Here is a 13,556-nt window from a genome sequence, read left to right as displayed (position 1 = left end):
GAAGGATGGGGGTGATGTGGTGGGAAGAAGGTGTTCTGGTGATGATCCGGGCGGCAGAGTTCTGGACAAGCTGAAGTTTATGGAGGGCTTTCTGGGGGAGGCCGAAGAGAAGGGAGTTGCAGTAGTCAAGGCGGGAGGTGACGAGGCTGTGGACAAGAATAGCAGAGGTGTGGGGAGTGAGGGAGGGGCGGAGACGGTTGATATTACGTAAGTGAAAGTAAGCGGACCGGGTGACGTTATTGATGTGTGATTGGAAAGATAGAGTACTGTCGAGGATGACACCCAGACTCTTAACCTGAGGGGAGGGGGAAACAGGGGTGTCGTCAATGGAGAGTGAGAAACTGTCAACTTTAGATAAGGTGGATTTGGTGCCGATAAGAAGGATTTCGGTTTTATTGCTGTTCAATTTTAGAAAGTTTGAGGTGAACCAGGATTTTATTTCAGAAAGGCAGGAGGAGAGGGAGGGGGGTGGGAGTGTGGAATTCGGTTTGCAGGAGAGGTAGAGCTGGGTGTCATCCGCGAAGCAGTGGAAATGGATGTTAAATTTGCGGAGGATATGGCCAAGGGGGAGGAGGTAAGTGATGAAGAGGAGGGGCCCCAGGACAGAGCCCTGGGGCACACCTGTAGTGACTGGGGAGGGGACGGATGTGAAGGACTTGAGCTGAATGAACTGGGTGCGGCCTGTGAGGTAGGAGCGGAACCAGGAAAGGGGGGTGTGAGTGATGCCAATGGAGGAGAGTCTACTGAGGAGGATGGGGTGGGAGATAGTGTCGAAGGCCGCACTCAGGTCAAGGAGGATGAGGATGGAGAGTGAACCGGTGTCAGCTGCAGTGAGGAGATCGTTGGTGATTTTGATGAGGGCAGTTTCGGTGCTGTGACGGGGACGGAAACCAGATTGAAAAGGCTCGTAGAGGCTATTGTGGGTGAGATGGGCGTGAAGTTGAAAAGAGACTATTTTTTAGAAGAACTTCCTATTGCAGAAACGTGGGGTTTAAGCACATCGACGGTATCACCTTTAAGTTCATCACCTTTGTTTACTAAACAAACTCCTTTATTAAAAAGTCATACTTTACTAACCCCAGATACCATAAAAGGTTTGTCTGATATATGATCTGATAAATGCAATGTCACTTCTAACGTAGATGTCAAATTCATTTTGCACATTCAGAACCTCTTGGGCCACCAGAAGAGCCACTTTTTGTAAACTAATTCAATAAAACTAATTTTAAATCATATTTATTGGGCAGTTTACTTGTATGTTGTTTATTGAATGTTGTACTATGTTTCATTCAAACTCACTACAACAACTGTGTCCTCCTTGAGAATCATATCAAACCGTCAGATGGACAGTTTCAACCATCAAGAAATGTTTCAGTTTCAGCTTGTTGATATGCAAGAGAGATATTTTGGTTTAAATGCCAGCTCCTTACTAGAAGTGGGAAAAGTAGGTAAAAACCACCATCTAGTGGCAAAAGCATCAAGTGTTCTGTCATATTGCTGCAGCAAATGAAGGGGACACAGTTTACAACTTAAACCTCTCCTATGTGAGAAGATTTTAACATTGTATAACACTGTTAGATTTGACACATTTATGACATTTGTTGTTTAAGAAAACAAATCATTACAAAGATATAAAAAAAACCCCTCTACACTACCACAACATTATTACTAATACTTTGCTGCCATCCACAGGCTTCTACTTTTACTGAACCAGCTGCCCACTCTGCCCGGTGTCACCACTTCACAACACATCATTATCTGACACGACATGCAACGCTGATTTCCATTCTTTTTTGTAATTGATCTTTTAAAAGCTCAAGTGATGAGATAGATCTGAGATGACCAGCATCAGAGGAAGGGTCTAAATGATACTGAAATTCTCACACACAGAGAAATACATTTAAAAATATGCACTAAGGCTATAATTCATCCACCACTAAGATATTAAAAGCATAGACCTAACACTAACACCAGAAGCAGTGGAAGCAGACGGCACTGATTCAGCCCATATTCTAACATTAGCTGCAGCCAAATGCATCTTGGTGTATCTTTGATGTTATAAAATATGCAGCTTTATATTCTTGTATTGCGTTCACATCGTTCACATCCTGCTTGAAAAAATAACATAAAACATCAAGAGAATTGCACTTTCATTTATTTTCATATTTTTGTAAAACAATCTCTAAACCATTTTAATTTTTATTTAAAATAAAATCCACTGATTTTCTGACCAAGTCAGAGAACTGTGTTGTCTCCTGCAGATGTGGTGAGGTTTTGTCATGTACTTTTGTCACTGTGGTAACTGATAGCAGCTGGGGTTACGACACAGTGTTACACACTGTAACCAAAACCCTGTTCATACATTCATCTCTCTTTTTAATTGAAATGGCAGCAGAGCTGCTGGTGAATGACCATCAGGCTGTCACAGGATTGGTTCAGTAAAAGTACTTATGTTCATTTCAACTATGGAGATTGTAGAAATATAGCAAAAAACATGTTAAGAGAAGTGAAATCCTGTGTTTATATGCAGAGAATATTGTCTGACTTGACTCTGCATTTACTAAACTAAGTCAGCATAAACGATGTCAGCTATAAAGTCATATTTAGTTTGCTTTGCAACATAATGCTTTTGTGACTCTGTGGCTTTGCAGAAATAGCTGTGGCTGTATTCTTATGTATTATTTTCCCATTGCATTGAGTTCATGTTCATTTTATGAAAACACTGTAAACATTGTTTAAACATTAATTTACCTAAAATACTGAACTCTTCATCAATGATGAAGATGAAGGATGATGGTAAGACCATGATAATAAAGTTAAATCTTTCATTTGTAATTTCAGTTGTCAGTTAAACTGTAGTAAATATTATATAGAAAAGAAAGTGGGCTACCATTAATTATAAATGGTACTGTATAGCATAGCACAAATACAATTCAGTATTGTGTCATTACTCTCGTGCACATGAGATAGTAAATCGTGGCCTCGTTTTAAATAATGGTCATAGATTCTCGAAGCTGCAGCTTCGCTCTCATCCTGATGGAGCTCAATTCTGCCACATAGGCAATTTGTACGTCTACTGCCCAAATTTTGTCGTGTATTAGCCCAGACGCCAGGTCTACGCAAAAGATATGAGAATTAAATGTGGTCTGTTAAAGCTGCAGTAGGTAGCTGTAATAATGAACTTAATCTGGCATTGTTAATACAAAGCCCTGAACAAGGACATGATACATCTCCTCTATTCCGTTGGTAAAGAAGCCTAAATAAACCCTAAAATATTACAGAAATAGAAAAGAGAACACCTTCCACTGACTGTTAAATATTTGATTATTATTACTTATGCATTGATGTAGCTGGAAGATGTGGAGTTCATTTTAAACTATTTTGTAATAGTTTTTTTATTATAGGAATGTTGTCACAATAATATAGAGTCTAGCAGGTTTGAATAAATATAAAAATGTGGGGTGCCAGTCAGAGTCAAGTCTGACAAATACCAAAAATAAAGAACAAAAATAGTTTCCTGGTAAGCTGGCGTTCCTCTCCTCCACTCAACAAACAACACATTAGCCTCTGACATACAGTATATAAAGATATGTCTGGGTTTTCCACTGCATGGTTATTTTGGGAGGGTGTGATTGGGTTATTGAATGATTGTGGCTGCTGACTGTGTGAATGAACACAAGGAATATTGGGCGGTGTTATTTGAACCAGATCGCTACAAGAGCTTAAAGGGACACCTTCCGATGTTTTGGTTTGCCCAACCTTTTGTCAAATCTGAACCATGACATGATGAATGGAGGTCCTGATAATAGTTGCCAAGTTAAACAGAAAAAGCTTGTAAGCTGTTTTGACATTGCTTCTTGAAGATTCACAACCGAGAATAATTAAAAATCCTCCAGTAAGAACTGAGTCAGAATGACTAAAATCCATACGTTACCTAAACCTAAAAAGTTAATGGACTAAAACATGAGATACTTTCAGTATGGATGTTGTGGATGATTGAGTGGATATGACAGCCCGATATCATAAACCTATATCCATGTCCAAGTAATGCAGCTAAATCAAGTATATCTGGTTATCCACGCTGCAGTAACTGAAGGTGACAGGAGGATGTGATAAAGCTGTACACCAACTGTTGGCAAACACTTAGTTTTATATAAGCCCCACCACAGGAAAGGAATACCTTTAGGGAAGTGGTTAATAAATGGTACATTGGGGATTGCTTTAGTCAGTGAAACATGTTTGCTTTTCATGGTTTTTTTCATTATAAAAATGTATGTTGGTTAAAACTGTACTCAAACTAACATTTAATCTTTAGTTAAAACATAAGATCAGAGTAAATATTACATATATACACTAATTTACTGAGTAAGTACAACAATTTAGAATATGATACAAGCTCCCAAGTATTTTCCTACTATAGTTCAATTGAAACCTCTCCTTACATTTAAAATGTCATTGATATCACATATTTTGACCTCAGTGGCGTGAAAGGCGTCTTTGAGGTGCTTGTTTTTGTATGTTGGATGTGTTGACATATCACACTGTGACAATGCTTTTGACATCTGGGGAAAAGGAACCATGGTGACCGTCACATCAGGTAAAATAATTCATTTTGGTCTTGATAATGACAATTTGGTGATTACACAGTTAAATATGAGGTATTTTGACCTCAGTGGCTCGAAGGGAGTCTTTGAGGTGCTTGTTTTTGTATGTTGGATGTGTTCACATATCACACTGTGACGGTGCTTTTGACATCTGGGGAAAAGGAACGATGGTTACAGTCACATCAGGTAAGCCAAACACTTTTTTTGTCTTTTTAATTTGTTTGTTTGATTTTGAAGCAGAATTAGGAAATCCAGTTTTGACACCGTAAGTTAATGTATATCTGGAATACTGTATGTTAAAGGTGTTAAAATCCATAGACTCAATTTAAACTGAGCGGATCCAATTTCAAAGTTGGTAATTGCAGAGGCCAATGTAACTATGTAATAGGGTAGATTATTACAAAATCACACACTATGGAACATGTAGATGCTTGAGATCCAGGTTTTTGTATGCAGCGGTTAATTATTTGTTGAACTGTGACAACTGGGCTTTTGACTACTGGGGAAAAGGCACTATGGTCACTGTCACTTCAGGTAAGTGATTTTAATATGTTTGATTAGTGAATGAAACTCCCATTGATCCCATTACTAATGCAATTTCATCTTTTTTCATGTGGTCACAAGTGTTGAACAAGGATATCATAGCCAACAGTATTTTGTAGGCTGGCATAGAATCTCTGATAATATTAAAACTCCTGGCTGGTAGTTCTATGGACAGGTTTATATCTTACTTTGGTTTTGGCAACAGTTCAAATCAAACTGTTTGATGAGAAGTTATTATTAAGGGATATTACAGTAAAAAGTAAGTTTTCGTGTTAAGTCCTTATGACTTTCTGAACTGTGACAACTGGGGTGCTTTCAACTACTGGGGAAAAGGCACTATGGTAACGGTGTCATCAGGTAAGATTTGCACTGCTAAATCCCTTTTTAAGTTACATTTAAATTGCTAAAACCTCTAAAGATTTGGAGTGTCACAAAATGAAAGTGTTTTACTATAAGGGTAAAAAAAAAAAATCTGTTTGCCGGTAAAAATTCTCTGAAGACACTGGTGAAGATTTATACTAAGTGTATTTTATTTCATTGGAAGAAAATATATGACAAAGCGAGCATTATTAAAAGTTAGAGTAGAGTAGAGTAGCTCTCAACGTTAGTAGACAGCCTTTTCAGACTAGTGGTTCAGTAATTTCAGCGCTGTGTTACTATGAAGCTTTTGACTACTGGGGAAAGGGTACAATGGTAACTGTTACATCAGGTAAGAATACTGTTTAATCTCAAACATATTTGCCTAATTTAAACAAAAGTTAAAGTTAACAAAATGATATGATGCCATAAACTCAGTACTGTATGTTTGTCAAATGTACAGCTACACTCCATTTAACTTTGAAAAAATAACAATGATTATCATCAAAGTTACGGACTAAAAGTTATCGACATTTATATTTTAAAAAGAGTAGACCACAAATGATATTACTGAGGGAGGCTAGTTCATCAAATAACATCTAAAGAAATGTGATAAGATAAAGATGTATGTACGGAGCGCACTTCTCTCATTCAACATATGAAAAGGTTAAGGTATTAAAATGTATCCTTGATTGCAATGCTTTGCTATGCTTTTGATGAAGTAAGCCAACTTCATTCCATTGTTAACTTATGTTTGATGAAAAATATCTTATTTTAAATGTTCACTTCACTTTTTTAACGGCATTTTTGTTTCTACTTTGTTAGCATGTGTTTCCAAGCCAACCGTGTATCCTCTGATACAATGTGATTCTGGGACTGGTGACCTGGTCACTCTTGGCTGCCTTGCCACTGGCTTCACACCGTCCTCAGTGACCTACACATGGAACAAACAGGGGTCTGACTTGCGGGAATTCACTCAGTATCCTCCAGTACTGAAAGACAATGTTTATACGGGAGTCAGTCAACTCAAAGTGAGCAGACAGGACTGGGACAACATGAAGCCCTTCCACTGTGTTGTGAGAAATACAGCAGGAACAGGACAGGGGACATTCATCAAGCCACGTAAGTCTTGTGTTTAGTCATATATAAATGCCTTTATAGTAGTTGATTTGAAATTTAGCAGGTTAACATGGCAGAGCTGTTAACATATTTTAGCATTGTGAAACAATTTAAAAGGTTTTCAAATTGATTGTGATGACACAAAGCGTACATGTATTGCCAGTAGATAACAGTAGAATACAGTACCAAATACATAAGATCCATTTCTTACGGTGCACTAATCAATAATAATAATACATTGATAAATGTTATTGGTGCAATGTGTCTCTACTAGTTGGTTTTATTACTGTGTTCTTTAGAGGTGTTATCAGAGGTAGACTAACCCCGTCATTGTACCTTTATCCTGAGCTGATATTTTGACGTTTGAAGTAAAAGTAAAAGTGAGCCATCACTGTTGTAATTGTTTTACAATATACTCAATTATGAAGGAACGTGAACACAAAGGAGAGCACAAAAAATAATTTAGCTATTAAAAGGTTAGAGTGTTTCTAAGGTTTCTAATGTCATAATGAGCAGACCTGACCGGTTAACCAAACAGTGTGGTGGAATGAGAAGGTTGGCACTTTCTCGTGCACATACAGCTGCTGACTCAGTCTATATTATCTATTACTAATATTCTGCATGCCCTCTGCACCTGCTGAAGAACAAATTATTGTTGTGTGCTCTGCTTCTTTCCATCTATCTGCATAATCATAGTGATGCAGATAGATTGAACCTTTATGGTGATAATTAACGTTCAAGTTAACTCCATGTTTGCTTGCCTGAGCAGTCAATGTATATGCAGAAGCGAGCATCAGAGCTCTGCTGTTCAATTGTATTTTCCTCGAGTCCTTCTGCGCACTTTAAAAACAAGCTAAAGAGATCCTTTGAGTTTTATCAAACTACATGAACCTCTGCTTCTGCATATATATATTATACACACACACACACACACACACACACACACACACACACACACACACATCCCCTGCTTGCGCATACATATATTTGTTTATATCTTTTTTTTTTTCAGATATGCCTTATCAGATACCAGATGTTAAAGTGTTTGTCTCATGTTATGAGGATCACGAGGTTGCCTTCACCTGCATTGCCAGTGATTTTTCACCAAGTAATCAAAAAGATCAAATGGCTGAAAAATGAAGCACCAATAGCCGATGAAGCAAATGTGATGAAAAGCTCTTCTGCAGAGAAAAAGACAGCTAATGGACTGTACAGTGTTTACAGTGTTCTCAAAGTACCAGCCAGTGAATGGACTGAGAGCATTAATTATACATGCGAGTTTGAAGGGAAAGGTCAAAATGGTGCAACGTTCAATAGATCCACTGTGTCCTACAAACAGACGTCCTCTCCCTCTAGTAAGTAAATGAATACTAATTATTGAAACATTTTGTGTGAATTTCTATGGTTTATATTCTCATTGGTTTGCAGCCATTCCTGTCCAATAATGTTTCCCTTATTCCTCAGCCCCAAAGGTGACGGATGCAGTGAATTAGCTGCTGACGTAGTGATCAAAGACCCTTCACTGGAGGACTTGTTTTCAAAAGGAAAAGGAACAATAGTATGTGAAGTCAAGGTAAATACGCCATCAGTAGAAGAGGTACGTTGGGAGGACGAGGAAGGAACTGAAATCGCTAATGCCAAATCGAAGGACAAAAAAGGACGTGGAGGCCTTTACAGAGTACCACTCGAGATCACATTTGAGGACTGGACCCGGGGGATAAAACCCAGCTGTGTTGTTATTCATCCAGATTTACATGAACCGCTCAAGAAACCCTTTGAAAGGAATATTGGTAAGAAAACTGAAGGGCTGTCTTTATTTTTTCTAATCATGCCATCAAATCCAGTGATCTTTCTCAGCTGATTATGGAGCAGAGATTTTCTTCAGCACTGTATGTGTGGCAGGAGGTTTAATGTTTCTCTCATGCTTGCAGGAGGACCGACTCGGCGTCCTTCAGTGTTTATGCTGGCTCCAGTAGAACATACTAGACAAGAAATGGTGACCTTGACTTGCTATGTGAAAGACTTCTACCCTCGTGAGGTTTTGGTGTCTTGGCTTGTTGATGACGAGAAAGCAGATTCAACATACACGTTCCATACCACAGAGCCTGTAGAAAACCAAGGATCCTATTCGGCTTATGGCCAGTTATCGCTCAGCCTTGATCAGTGGAAACAGAGTGATGTAGTGTATAGCTGTGAAGTGTCCCACGAGTCTATGGCTCAACCAAACTCAACCAAAGCTATTGTCAGGTCCATTGGGTACAGAATGCATGAAGGGAACAACCTGGTCCACCTCAACATGTTTCGACACATGCCAATACTGCCTTTTTAAAATGCGTTGTTGTCTATTGAATTAACTGACCGAACAACTGTTTAAATCTGGTCTTACCTCGAAGGTTATAAAGTATATAACCCTACAAAAAATGACTCAAATACTTTTGAAATCCAAAAACCAACATTTAGCTTTGAACGTTTTACTTAAACTATGAAGGTCATAATTATGAAGATGTCAGACAAGTACTCATTGTGATATTTTATTATACAGTAATGTAGGCCTAACTGGAAAAGCAGGACTTTGATTACTTTGGTGCATTTTCACTCAACATTTGTTTTCTTTGTCTTCACAGGTTAAATGAAACAAGGTGAACTTTCTGTAAGACTTATTTTGTCTGCCTTTTTTTCATTAACTTAAGAGTCATTATTAAGAGTATTGTGTAAGTATTTTCCTTTGTTTTAATTACAAAAGCTTTATGTCTGCTGAACAAAAATGTTTAAATGTCATTAACCATTGATGTTGATCCATTTTTTGCTTTTCCATTTAATTGTTCATACTATCTATTGTCTAAATGTCTATTTCACCAAAACATTTTTTAATACGTAACACTTATTTCTTGTTATTGACATTTTAATTGTTTTATCATGTTATTTATTGCATTACTCTGTTTATCATCTCCATTGCATCTGCAAAAGACAAAAGTTCTCGGTTCTATTATTAAGAGACTTAAACCTTCAGCAGGTCCTGACAAGCAATGCAAAAACTATTGTGCATGTACACTGACATGAGAGGACATGAGATATTTAAATGTGCACTCTGTTTCTCTTACTGGCATAACCCCACCTCACACCTGGAGTCTGTGATGCACCGTTGCTCATAACTTTGTTTCACTTCTGTAATTTGGTACTTTACTAGGGGCGGCTGTGGCTCAGTGCTAGAGCCGGTCGTCTTTCAAACGGAAGGTCGGAGGTTCGATCCCCAGCTCCCTCACGCTCAGGTCGAAGTGTCCTAAATTGCTCCCGGTGGCATAGCCAACGGGTATGAATGTGATATCTGATCGACAGTTGGGCACTTTACGTAGCAGTCCTGCCATCAGTGTGTGTGAATGGTCGAATGTGAAATGTAGTGTAAAAGCAGCTCTGAGTGGTCGCAAAGACTAGAAAAGCACACAAGTACAGTCCATTTACTTTATTGGGAGCTGGGTGTTACTCAATGCTTCCGCCTGCTGCTTGCCCTGATCACTCTACCCTGTCATGCTGCAACATCTGTGCAACAGACTTCCAGCCTTCTCTCCACCTAACTTTTAGGACACACACCATCTAGCCTAGACACAAAGGTATTACCATTTACAATTCAGGCCCACATAATGTAAAGGTATGTACAACTGCTGATATGATATCAGCTCATTTTTTATAAATAAACATCTAATAGTTAGAAAGAAGCAAGCAAAGGTAAAATAATACTCTCTCTCTCTCTCAGGACCGCAGGTTCTATCTCCAAACATCAATAAAATCAGCAATAAAAAAAAGGTCATAACTTTCTTCAAGGATAGGCTTATACTGCAGTACATTGTTCTCACAATACCAACACCCCTGTGTTACTTAGACTGTCCACAAGAGTGAGACAAAGCTCCACGTACAGCAATGTTGAGCTGCATCCTCTGTGAAACACCAGTTGGGTAGACATTTGATGATTCTGAACTGGACTTGCTAAATGCTAAGACACAGAGGTACATTCACTTGAAGAACAGAGACTGTTTTTCTAACCATTTCTGTTCCTCCATACATACACATGCAGAGTTACTGTCAATGTGTGCACATTCTGTCTTTGAGGTAGAACTGCTTGTTTGTATTGTTTATAGATGCCGATGGTCTCTTTTCCCATTCCCAGTGGAGTGTAGTGCTTTCAGTCTCTTTTCTGCTGCGTCACCATCTGACGTCACAAACGTGCCGGGGACAGGGTTAGTAAAGGTTTTTATTGTACCTATTACTCAGTCTATTTATCAAACTCGGCACCCACAACTTGGAACGATGTTCGAGCGCTGCTTGGAAGGAGACGGGCGGAAATTGTAGCTGAGTTGACAAGGAGTCACAGAAGTTACCGACGTAGCATGGCATTGCGCCTGAAAGGGGGCGGAGATTAGCGTGTCAACATGGTTTTTGTGTTCCCATCAATGCCGATTGGAGACGAGGCGATAATTACCCGGGTCTACTGCAGAGTCATTTGACCCGGGTCTGAATGTTGATTGTAGCCTTTCCCATTAAGAAAAAAAGATGAGTGTTCCCGGGTGTTAGAGGGTTTTTCGACCAGTGGGGAAAGGGCTTAAGAGAGAGTGTTCAAACATGGTTAGATTAACGTAAGTGGTCCATTCAGGAGACAGGGACTCATATTGGCCCCCGAGCCCACCTTGAGGCACAGATCTTATTCAACATTAAACAGAGCTGAATAAAATTCAACATCTATACTTTGATGTTACAAGGGTGATTCCTTTCTTCCTAAACCCTCATTTACAAAAAACATTGAGATTTCAATTATTTTCATTTTTGGAAATAATATAGTGTAATTATAGTTAATTATAGTGTAATAGTGTAATTAAAAAGCACCTGTAAAGTGCCTTTGAGTGTCATGAAAAGCGCAATATAAATAAAATGTATTATTATTTTAAAATTCAACTGAAATTTAATAAGTGAGCCACTTGTCCCAAACAGTCAAAAAGTACATTTCTATCTGATGCTACTTCAACAGACAACCATAAAAATATTGTACCGACAAAAATAGTGACAACTTCAAATCTTCAATACAAAAACAAAAAGACACTTCACCCGTCATAGCTGCAAATGCACAGGTGTTACTCATAAAACTGATAGCTGTTTTATCAGTGTCCCAGTGAGCTGTGATAAAAGAGTCTTTGCTACGTCTTAACTTAAGGATGAGCTCTGTCTCCTCTTGGACCCTTTAACAATATAATGTGATTAAAATGTTTGAAATGCCCCACAGCATCAATGGAGGCATAGCAAATCAGTTCATGCAAATGCAATCTCGGATCCCATTGGCTACAGTCTGACGATGATATAGTCTCTGGGCACACCTGTTAACATGCCGGAGCAAGTACCCAGCGGTTAGCAATAAACAACTTCCTTTTCTGCCTGCTGCATTGTATACAGAAAAAGAAACCGTTTTTCTTGCTCTTTACTTTAATTAACAGGTTTTGCCTTTGCCGAAATTTCAACGTCATGATGCGGATTAGTAAGTAGTAAACATGAAGCTTTGTCAGGTCTGTCCTCAAGAGGAAACTACTTTTACAATGCTGGTTTGTTGAACGGAGGTCGGATTGATCATTTCTTATGCATTTGAAGAAGTCGGGAAATCTAAACGCTGAACGGCTTTTGTGACACCGTGTCAGGAAATGTAACTCAAGTTGAATCTTGATCTAGATGTATCTTTAGCTGTTAGCATGATGTCTGTTTATAGAGATTAATAAAACACTAAATCATCGCCAGACAGCCGCTGATGGGAGCCGGGATGTCATCTGCCTGCTTTTGCTCTCCACACGGACTGTTTTTCCTGCATACGCAGCAGCCTGCTGATATGTGATTGGTCACAGCCTACAGATTAATGCAAGTATTAGGTCTGTGGGTAACATGAGCTTTTAAAAAGTATGACATATACATGTATATTGACAATATGTTTATACTGATGACATGTTGGCACTGCAGTAAATATTGTTTGAGAAACTGACCTTGCTTGTTTTGTTCATCTTCTCGTTCTTCGGTGGTAAAAAGCAGCCAGAGTGTTAAGTTTATTACTGCCACCAAACCATGGATGCATGTGCTTCCTGGAGTGACCTTTGTTGTTACTCACTCCTGCAGTCCTTCCAGGGTGGATCGAGCAAAGTTCCCTTCAGTTTTTCAGACAAAAGGAACTACACTTGTTGGCTGCGGGGATACCCCAACTCATGGGAGTAGACACATGAAAGGCATCTTATGTGAAGTCTGCAGAAAGTTTGCTCTGAGGCCTTCGTGGAATGGATGAAATGTGGATTTGGAGAGCATTTCAGAATGTGTCCAAAGTGAAGAGACATTTACGAGACAGAACTGATGAATGTCATTCAGGTTTGCTAAAAAAATAAATCACACCGACACATTACTGCTTATGTTGGCATTAGAGTATTTGTCAACTAGCTACCATGCATTTTGGCCTGCAGGCAGATAGCATTGTTGACTATTATAGACTCATTACACTCTATTTAAACAGTTTTACTCAGACCCTAAACATTACATGTAGAACCGTGCGCATGCTCTCAGAGATGGAGAATGCAGTAAACACAGCACTGATCATTGGTCACATGACTCTTTATACATATATCAAGCCTGTAATCTCGGTTGTTGAAATAAAATCTATGAATCCAGGATCCTTTTAAGCATTTCTATGTTTTTAACATAGACACCAAAAGCAATCTCACTAGCTGGCTTTTATCAAACCAGCTAGCTTGACCCACCTGGCCTTACCTTTGTGCCCTTAAAGGTCAGCTTTGTTGCAGAAGAACAGTGGTAGAAATTCGCGGTGGGAAATGACGTTTTTTGTACGTTTTTGGAAACGTAGAAACAAAACAAGCTCCTCGGAGTGGATCAAGTTTCCATTTGTTGGTAAGCCTCAGAAAG

General features: G+C 38.9%; 1 pseudogene; it reads left to right on the top strand.

Moving 5' to 3' along the window:
- Nucleotides 1–13,016, top strand: part of LOC138603250 (immunoglobulin gamma-1 heavy chain-like) — a 52,062-nt pseudogene extending 39,046 nt beyond the window's left edge.
- Nucleotides 13,017–13,556: the final 540 nt, after the last annotated feature.

The sequence above is a fragment of the Semicossyphus pulcher genome, unplaced genomic scaffold (genome assembly GCF_022749685.1).
Source record: "Semicossyphus pulcher isolate SPU_LCO1_2020_fin unplaced genomic scaffold, fSemPul1.0.p SCAF_23, whole genome shotgun sequence".
NCBI classification, from domain to species: Eukaryota; Metazoa; Chordata; class Actinopteri; order Labriformes; family Labridae; genus Semicossyphus; species Semicossyphus pulcher.
The sequence above is the reverse complement of the archived record's forward strand: the minus strand, read 5'-3'. Positions and strand labels throughout refer to the sequence as shown.